General features: G+C 45.1%; 1 long non-coding RNA gene across 1 annotated transcript in view; it reads left to right on the top strand.

The window, feature by feature from the left end:
- Window positions 1-8215, top strand: part of LOC122929042 — a 30132-nt gene that overhangs the window by 19039 nt on the left and 2878 nt on the right. The window contains exon 2 of the long non-coding RNA XR_006387951.1: window positions 89-155. This is a non-coding gene — a long non-coding RNA (uncharacterized LOC122929042). The remainder of the gene's footprint in view (window positions 1-88; window positions 156-8215) is intronic.

Below are 8215 nucleotides of genomic sequence, written 5' to 3'. Positions count from 1 at the left end.
TGTGTACAATGGCTGACCCCCTCCCCATGTTATGTGTTCAGTGCATTATCACATCTACTAATGTATTGTACTCTTCTTATATCCACAGTGCTGGACAATCAGCAGAGCAGCCATCATCACCTATTGTTCCCTGTTACCAGCCATTTCAAGATCTGGTGAGTACAAAGTATTGGGGGTCATTTACGATGGGCGCTGCTCCAGTTTTTGGTGTTAAAAAAAAAAAAGTCACAAGACCCCGTTTTGCAACTTTTTATATGCACATGCTACAATATTTTTACACCGCGTTCGCCGTATGGGAGTGGTGAGGGAATAGCGGGGGCCAGAAAAGTGGAGTGAGAACTACTCTAGTCGGGGCTGGAGTAGTTCTTACTCTAGTCGCACGGACTGCCAGGGGTGCTCCTAATTTATGACAAGGCGAATACTACACCAGCGCAGGTGGGAGACAAAGATCGGCGTAAAACACCTGTCTAACACGAATCTTCGATAACCCGAACTTTAGACACCGAACTTAAAACACAAGTTCGCTCGACACTATCCATATGTCCACATGGCCTTTCCACAAAAAAAATAGAACATGTCCTATTATTGTCCGCATTACAGACAAGGATAGGACTGTTCTATTAGGGGCTGGCTGTTCTGTTTCGCGAAATGCAGAATGAACATGGTCAGTATCCGTGTTTTGCGGATACGCAATTTGCCGACTGCAAAACACTAACGGTCGTGTGCATGAGCCCTTAGGCTGGGGACCATTTGAAGGAAGAGATTTGGGGTAAGGACCATTTTATAAGCGCCAGTGAAACCATATGAATGCTCTTGCCCGATAATTACCCATGAAAGGGTGCTGCCACATGTCGTTTGGGTGCGGCAAAAAAGAAAAACAAGGGTTTTTGTAACATACCTGTGTTTATCCCTAATTTTCTTCCAGCAAGGGAAACAAACTTAAATTACTGTAATGTAACCTAATTTTGTGATTAATGTAATTCAGTTTTATAGTGTTTGATTTATTTTTTAGTTTTTTCCTTTGCTGGAAGGAATTGCAGTATGAATGCAGATATGGGGCCACATTTACTAAAGTGTTTGTGCCTGTTTTTAGTCTAAAAAATGCTGTTTTAGACTTTCTAATTTTTCAGTCGCATTTACTACTGAAATTGCGCCAGTTTTTTCCCAACCTATTTATGTAGGTGCCCCTTTTTCGCGCCTGAATTTGTTGCAAAAACAGTCTAATTTCTACTCCACTCCAGGGCTGGCATACTTTTCTTCCTCTGTTTTGAGTATTGAAGTGCATTTTTTGCATTAAAAGTCGCACTTTCCTAAAGTACGAGACATGCGACTTTTCTCCGCAAAGATCCGACCAGTCTAAATGAATATGAACATGTCGTACTGAAAAACAACCACCATAGATGAGACTGATAACAATACGCCGAGTCTAATGCATCAACTGCTATACGACTTTTAATAAATACTCGACAAAACAAAGGCAGCCGAATGACATACGCCAGTTTCATTTTATGGCCAAAAAGAGGCGAGATTGATAAATGTTCTTCTTGCTGTTGAAAAAACTGCATGCAGTTTTTTATGCAGGTTTCTGCTGCACCCAAAATGCAGCACGCTGAGGCCTCATGCACACAACCGTAGTTTCGATCCCTATGTGGACCCATTCATCTCAATGAGGTTGCAAAAGATGCGGACAGCACACCATGTCCGTTCTGCGGCTCCGCAAAAAAAATAGAACACGTCCTTTTCTTGTCTGTTTTGCGGATAAGAATAGCCATTGGAAATATACAGTGGGACCTGCAGAAGGGAAAACGCGGGATTCCAACGGCTGTTATCTGTGTTTTGCAGTCTGCAAAAACGGATACAGTCGTGTGCAGGAGACCTTAGGGTGTGACCCCAAGGTGCAACTCGTGTGGCCATTGTTTTCTGGGGGTGGACATGGCCTGCCGCACCCTAGTCACCTGTCAACTGAGCAAAATGCTTGCCTGACAGGTGATTGCATCTTTCATGTGACATCCAAAATCCTCATGTGTCGGCAGCACACCGCCCTATGTAAACACTCAAAGTGGATTGGGGACAAACGATTGTAATAACGATTGCCCGGCCCCTTTCACTTTGAATCAGACTGTGCGAAAGGTGAGTGTTGTCGGCCTTGTACTTTTTAGATTGGGCTCGCCATTAGCCCGCCATCAGGGTGTGAAAAATGACTCTTAGGCCCCTTGCAGACGAGCGCGTCCGGATGCGTTGCGGATGCGTTCAGTGATAACTGCGTGATTTTGCAAGCAAGTCCATTCAGTTTTGTTGTCTGCGATCGCGTTCAGTTTTTATCGCGCGGGTGCAATGCGATTTAATGCGTTTTGCACGTGTGTGATACAAAACTTAATGTTTACAAGCAACATCTCTTAGCAACTGAGGAAGGGGACACTATAGCCCCGAAACGCGTCTGGTCTGACCCCCCAACTTCATGCGAGTGCACCGCATCTAATTCACTTAAGGACTACTCTAAACCAGTGTATCCAACGGAGCCGATCTGAAACCTAACCCGGAAAATTTGTATTTTTGGATCCAAACAAGCGGGACCACGTGCAGCAACCGCACTGCCAACAAGTGACGCACACTAACCACTGCTGGATCCACCTAACCGCAAAGAGAAAAACCGAGAGAGGGTTTCGATAGACAGCTGAGGTTTCTCCTAATCAGGAGAACCCTCCAACATTGGTAAGAGTGTTCCTGAACTGATTGTCGTTTTACTGCTGGATCGATCTCTGACTGAAAGCGGGACGCCGCTGGGTCAGTGACGGAGCAACTTTGAATATTGCAATCATTCTAACATTATCGTGCCGCCCCAAGTTGGTTACAACACCTGAGGGATTCCAACTTGTCGCATCCAACTATTTATATTTTCATTATCTATACTGCATTTTAAAAATTATAAGCATTATCACTTGATTCATTACTGTTGGATTTTACTATATATTCCACTTGTCTATTGTGGTCGCAATGAGGCTGCTAGTCAATAACATCATCTGTAAATGACCACCCTGAGCCTCATTTCGGTCACAAACACGCATAATTTTTACTTGAATGCTGCTGAAATACGTGGCAGTTACGCTAATTTGTGATATGTGAAAACCAACTCATGTACACAGACCCATTGAAATGAATGGGTCCGGATTCCTTGCGGGCGCAATGGGTTTGCATCACGCATTGCACCCGCACTGAATACTCACTCCTGTGAAAGGGGCCTTAGGGTTCATGCCCACGAACGTATTTTGTTTCCGTGTTCGTTCTGTTTTTTTTTTCTGCAGCCCATATGTGGCACCATTCACTTCAATGTGTCCACAAAAAACCCAGAAATGACTCTGTGTGCATCCTGTTTCCGTATTTCCGTTCCGCAAAAAAATAGAACATGTCCTATTATTGTCCACATTACAGAGAAGGATAGTACTGTACTATTAGGGGCCAGCTGTTACGTTCCGCAAAATACAGAATGCACATGGAGGTCATGTGTATTTTTTGCGGATCTGTGTTTTGCGGACAGCAAAATACATCCGGTCGTGTGCATGAGCCCTTAGGATATGACCAGGCAGCACAGTTGTGACATGGCAGCGCTGCGGTCCAGTACGGTGCGGTTGTATGAGCTGTAGTGGGTTCTGTTCAGTAGGTCTGCATTGTTAATGGCCGCACAACACCTGCAATACTGCGCCGCCTTTAACAATGCAGGCCGACTAAACAGTGCCGTCCTAATTAGTTTAATTAGAGCCCGCTGCAGCTCCTACGGCTGTGTGGTACTTGACCACAGAGTGGCCTCATCGCAACTGCGACGTGACCACGCCGTGTGTTTATATCCATAGACCTATGGATCTGCACGATGCAGCATCCCCAGCCGTTATGTGCAAGCTGTCCAGGCCACAATTGCTTAAATTCGTCTTAATGGGGGTCATTTACAAAGACTGGCTTTTTACACCACTTTTTGTTTCTCCCCTGAGCTGCCGGATGATTTGTCTAATTTAGGATGTATTCACATGACCACATATGTTTTGCGGTCCGCAAAAAATAAGAATGACGTCCGTGTTGCATTTTTTATTTTTTTTTTGTGGACCCATTATAACGATGCCTATTCTTGTCCGCAGAACAGACAAGCATAGGACATGTTCTACCTTTTTTTGCGGGAACCACGGAACAAACATACAGATTGAAAGGAATGGATCCGCAAAAAATTGCAGTTCAGATGTGGACCAAAAATACGGTTGCGTGAATGGGGCCTCGCCTTAATTAGGCGCACCACCAGCAGTCTGTGCACCAGAAGTAAAAACTACTCCGGCACCTGGCTGGAGTAGTTTTTTGCCAACATTTACTTTTCCAGGCATAAATGTTAGTAAATATGTTGGAGCCGAGGTCCTGGCCCCCGCCAGAGGCAAGGATGGAATAAGAATGCCCTTGCGACAAAATATTGTTGCATTTTTGCAACTATTTTTTACACCAAAAACTAGCGTAAAGTGTTCATTAATGCCCCCAATTACTTCAGTTTGTCTCTCTGCAGATCCAGGCGGCTTTCTTATGTGTATGAGGCCTCCTGACTTTTCCCAGCAGCAGATCTTAAGGAAATGTAGGGTCTGGCAGTGGATTTCAGTTTGCCCAATGATTTTATTCTCAGGGACGTGTCCAGCAGCAGCTCGCGCCCCTCTCCGTAGTGAGGACAAGTGCACTCTTGGCATCAAGACCGTGAAAGTGTTAAATGTAGGGGGTTATATCCAGGGAAGTTGTGGGTGATCTCAGCTTCTGTGGATGGATACGGCGGATCCTTTATGAGGCTGTTTATACATTGGATCCGCTCTGTTTCTGATATTTTTTTTACTAGATACAGTAAAGGAGACCGCCGCACAATTCAGAGCGTCAAAGAGCAATGCAATCCTGACGGTAAGACCGAACCCAGCTGTGAAGTATTGAGGGCCTGGTGAGGTTTTGAAGGTTTAGACCTCATACCTCAGAGGCGCAGACCGTTGCACATAGGTCCTGAGTAGAGGAGTAAATGTGCAGCACGTAGGATCCTCAGTTACTCAGCTCAGAAATCCGCCTGACTCAGCTCCGTCCGGGTGAATTTCCCACACAACATTCCAGAGACGCGGGAACAGCCTGAGGGCGCCCTCCCTGCCAACGCCTTTTGAGTCTGATACAGCATTTTACCGCCAGGGCGAGTGCCCAACCATCCTCTATAAGTAATACCACTATCATCCTTGTCAATGCATAATAACCCATCATCTTCACCTGTATATAAATCATTAACGGCCAATCATTCTCACCAATCTAGAACACTCCACCATCGGCAGCTAGAAACATATGACATCCACATCATCATCAGTTTATGAAAGATAATACCCCCATCATTGTCAACAAACTATAATATACATATTATCTTCACCCCTATCATCCTCACCAATATACTGTATAGTCCCATCGTCCTTATGGATATGTAACAGATAGTACCCCATTGTTGTCAGAATATATTATAAAATACCCTCATCATCCTCAGTGATATATAACGTAATACTACATCATTGTCACCTATTTGACATAATACCCCCATCACTGATATGTAATAAATAATACCCCCATCATCCTTATCTGTATATAGCAGGTAATACCCCCATCATCCTCACTGATATATAACTGCCATATGTCAGTGCTGAGCCTTCCATTAGGGTATAATGTGCCTGGAGGTGTCTGAGTGTGATAGCATTTATGGGCCACACAGATCTCCCTGCTTCGGACCCCAGATCTTATGCTGATGGGGACAGTATTTTGTGATGGACTGTGTATTTGGCTCTGTTGGGGTGGTATAATGTGCCACAATATGGTATTGCTGGTCCTGCCTTTCATCAATTTAGACCCGACTACAAAACGGGGCCACTTTTAGTATTTTTTCCAGGGCCACTTTAAGTTCCCAGTCCGCCCCTGAAAGAGGCTATCCCACAAAAAATATTCTGCAGTTTTGAAACCAGCACCTGGATCTGAATTCTATTGTAAATGCTTGTAATTAAACATTTATTAGCGTCACTGAGCTACCTGCTGTTTGTTCTTTTTATTACTTCTCTCTCCATATTGCTGAGGTAGTCGCACATGCTCAGTTCCATCCTTCAACTGCCTCCTGAGATGTAATAGGGAGAGAGCTGCAGCAGAAGGGACACATCCACCCAGCTGTGATAGGGAGAGAGCTGCAGCAGAAGGGACACACCCACCCAGCTATGGTAGAGGAAGAGCTGCAGCAGAAGGGACACACCCACCCAGCTGTGATAGGGCGAGAGCTGCGGCAGAAGGGACACACCCACCCAGCTGTGATAGGGGAAGAGCTGCAGCAGAAAGGACACATGCTCAGCTGCAAAAGGGAGAGAGCTGCAGCAGAAAGGACACATGCTCAGCTGCAAAAGGGAGAAAGCTGCAGCAGAAAGGACACGTGCTCAGCTGCAAAAGGGAGAAAGCTGCAGCAGAAAGGACACATACCCAGAGCTGTGATAGGGAGAGAGCTGCAGCAGGAAGGATGCACCCCCTCAGCTGTGATATGGAAAAAGCTGCAGCAGAAGGCCCCCCCCCCTCCCCCCCCCTCAGCTGTGACAAGGAAAGAGCTGCAGCAAAAATGACACATCCTCAGCTGCGATAGGGAGAGAGCTGCAGCAGAAAGGACACATGCTCTGAGCTGTGATATGGAGAGAACTGCAACAGAAAGGACACATACTCTGAGCTGTAATAGGAAGAGAGCTGCATCAGGAAGGACACATACTCTCAGATGCAATAGGGAGAAAGCTGCAGCAGAAAGGACACGCCCCAATTCCCCCCCCGATCTGTGATATGGAGAGACCTGCAACAGACAGGATGCTCCCCCTGAGTAAGGACACACCCCTGAGCTGCCAGCTTGATCGTAACCCCTTAGTGACCACCAATACGCCTTTTTACTGGCGTAAGCAAAGGGGGTTTAAGTTTAGACAGTTGGCTTTAATCAATGATTATATGTACCCAAAATGGTGCATTAAAAACTACCGGTATAACTTGTCCTGCAAAAATGAAAAATTAAGCCCTCATACATGTAAATTGAAGAAAAAACTAATAAAGTTATAGCTCTTGGAAGGCGATTTATGAAAGAATTTGCATGGTCACTAAGGGTTAATCTTGCAGAGCAACAAATGTGGAGATCTCTGGATCCATGTGAGGTACAGGGCTGGTTCTAGCTTTGTTAGAAAGAGATTGTCGTGGACTATATGATTATCAAAAATATTAGGAATTTTTTTACTTTAATCATGGGATAACCCCTTTAAACAAGTGCTAAGTGTCTGGAATGTTGTAGATTTTTTTGCAGAGTTTGCTGATGGCGGTGTCATTTTTTTCCGCACCAAATTTAATAAATGTTACTCCCCGGCTCTTCATTTTGGAGCACTGCTTTTTAACCTGTGATATTTGTGAACATTTCTGTATAGTTTTTCTGCTAACAGCGGACTTGCCAATTTTTATTTCTTTTTGCAACATTTCAAAATGTGGCCTGTGATAAATGTAGCTTAAGGTGTAACTCCTCCCAGGAAGCATCTCTACACCCATTAATAAATACACAGTGATGGGAACAGAGCAAAACGCATTAAAATATGTCCCTAACGCTTCTTAAATTGCAGCATTTCCTACTACGCAGCTAACATTGCGGCACTTTTCCGGCGCAGAGCCGTTCATACATTACCCCCTATAAACTGGATATCTGTCCTCATATTTTTTCTTCTTGTCGCATTTGGTTCATAAATAATTCTACGGCACATTGAGACAACTGTTAGCGCATTTCGAGCCAAATTCTAGGCAGAATCATGACAGAAAAACTGGTAAGTATTCTGGTAAATTCATTTAGCAGAAGTTGAGGTGACGTATTGTGACCGCTTTGCGCGTCGTCTCTCTCGCATCCTACTCCCCAATGTGTCGGGTCCATTGTACGTATTTGTGACCGCAGTGAGGATCTCTCGGCGCGCTGATTCCCTAGCTGAGTCCTCGCTCCAGTCCTCTTGTTTGTATGGCGTTGCTTTTTGTTCGCCTCACATCTGTGTTTTGTCGCCGTCTCCCCCCTCCCGGCGGTGTCGTATATCCAGTCGGCCTCTTGCTGCATCACCATTTCCTGCGGTGTGAGGTCAGAATCCTCGCAGGTTGATAATTTGCGCCAGATGTTATACCCGTCAGGAGAAATGAAGTCTGG

Source organism: Bufo gargarizans, chromosome 2 (assembly GCF_014858855.1).
Source record: "Bufo gargarizans isolate SCDJY-AF-19 chromosome 2, ASM1485885v1, whole genome shotgun sequence".
NCBI classification, from domain to species: domain Eukaryota; kingdom Metazoa; phylum Chordata; class Amphibia; order Anura; family Bufonidae; genus Bufo; species Bufo gargarizans.
This window is presented reverse-complemented; position numbering and strand designations above follow the sequence as displayed.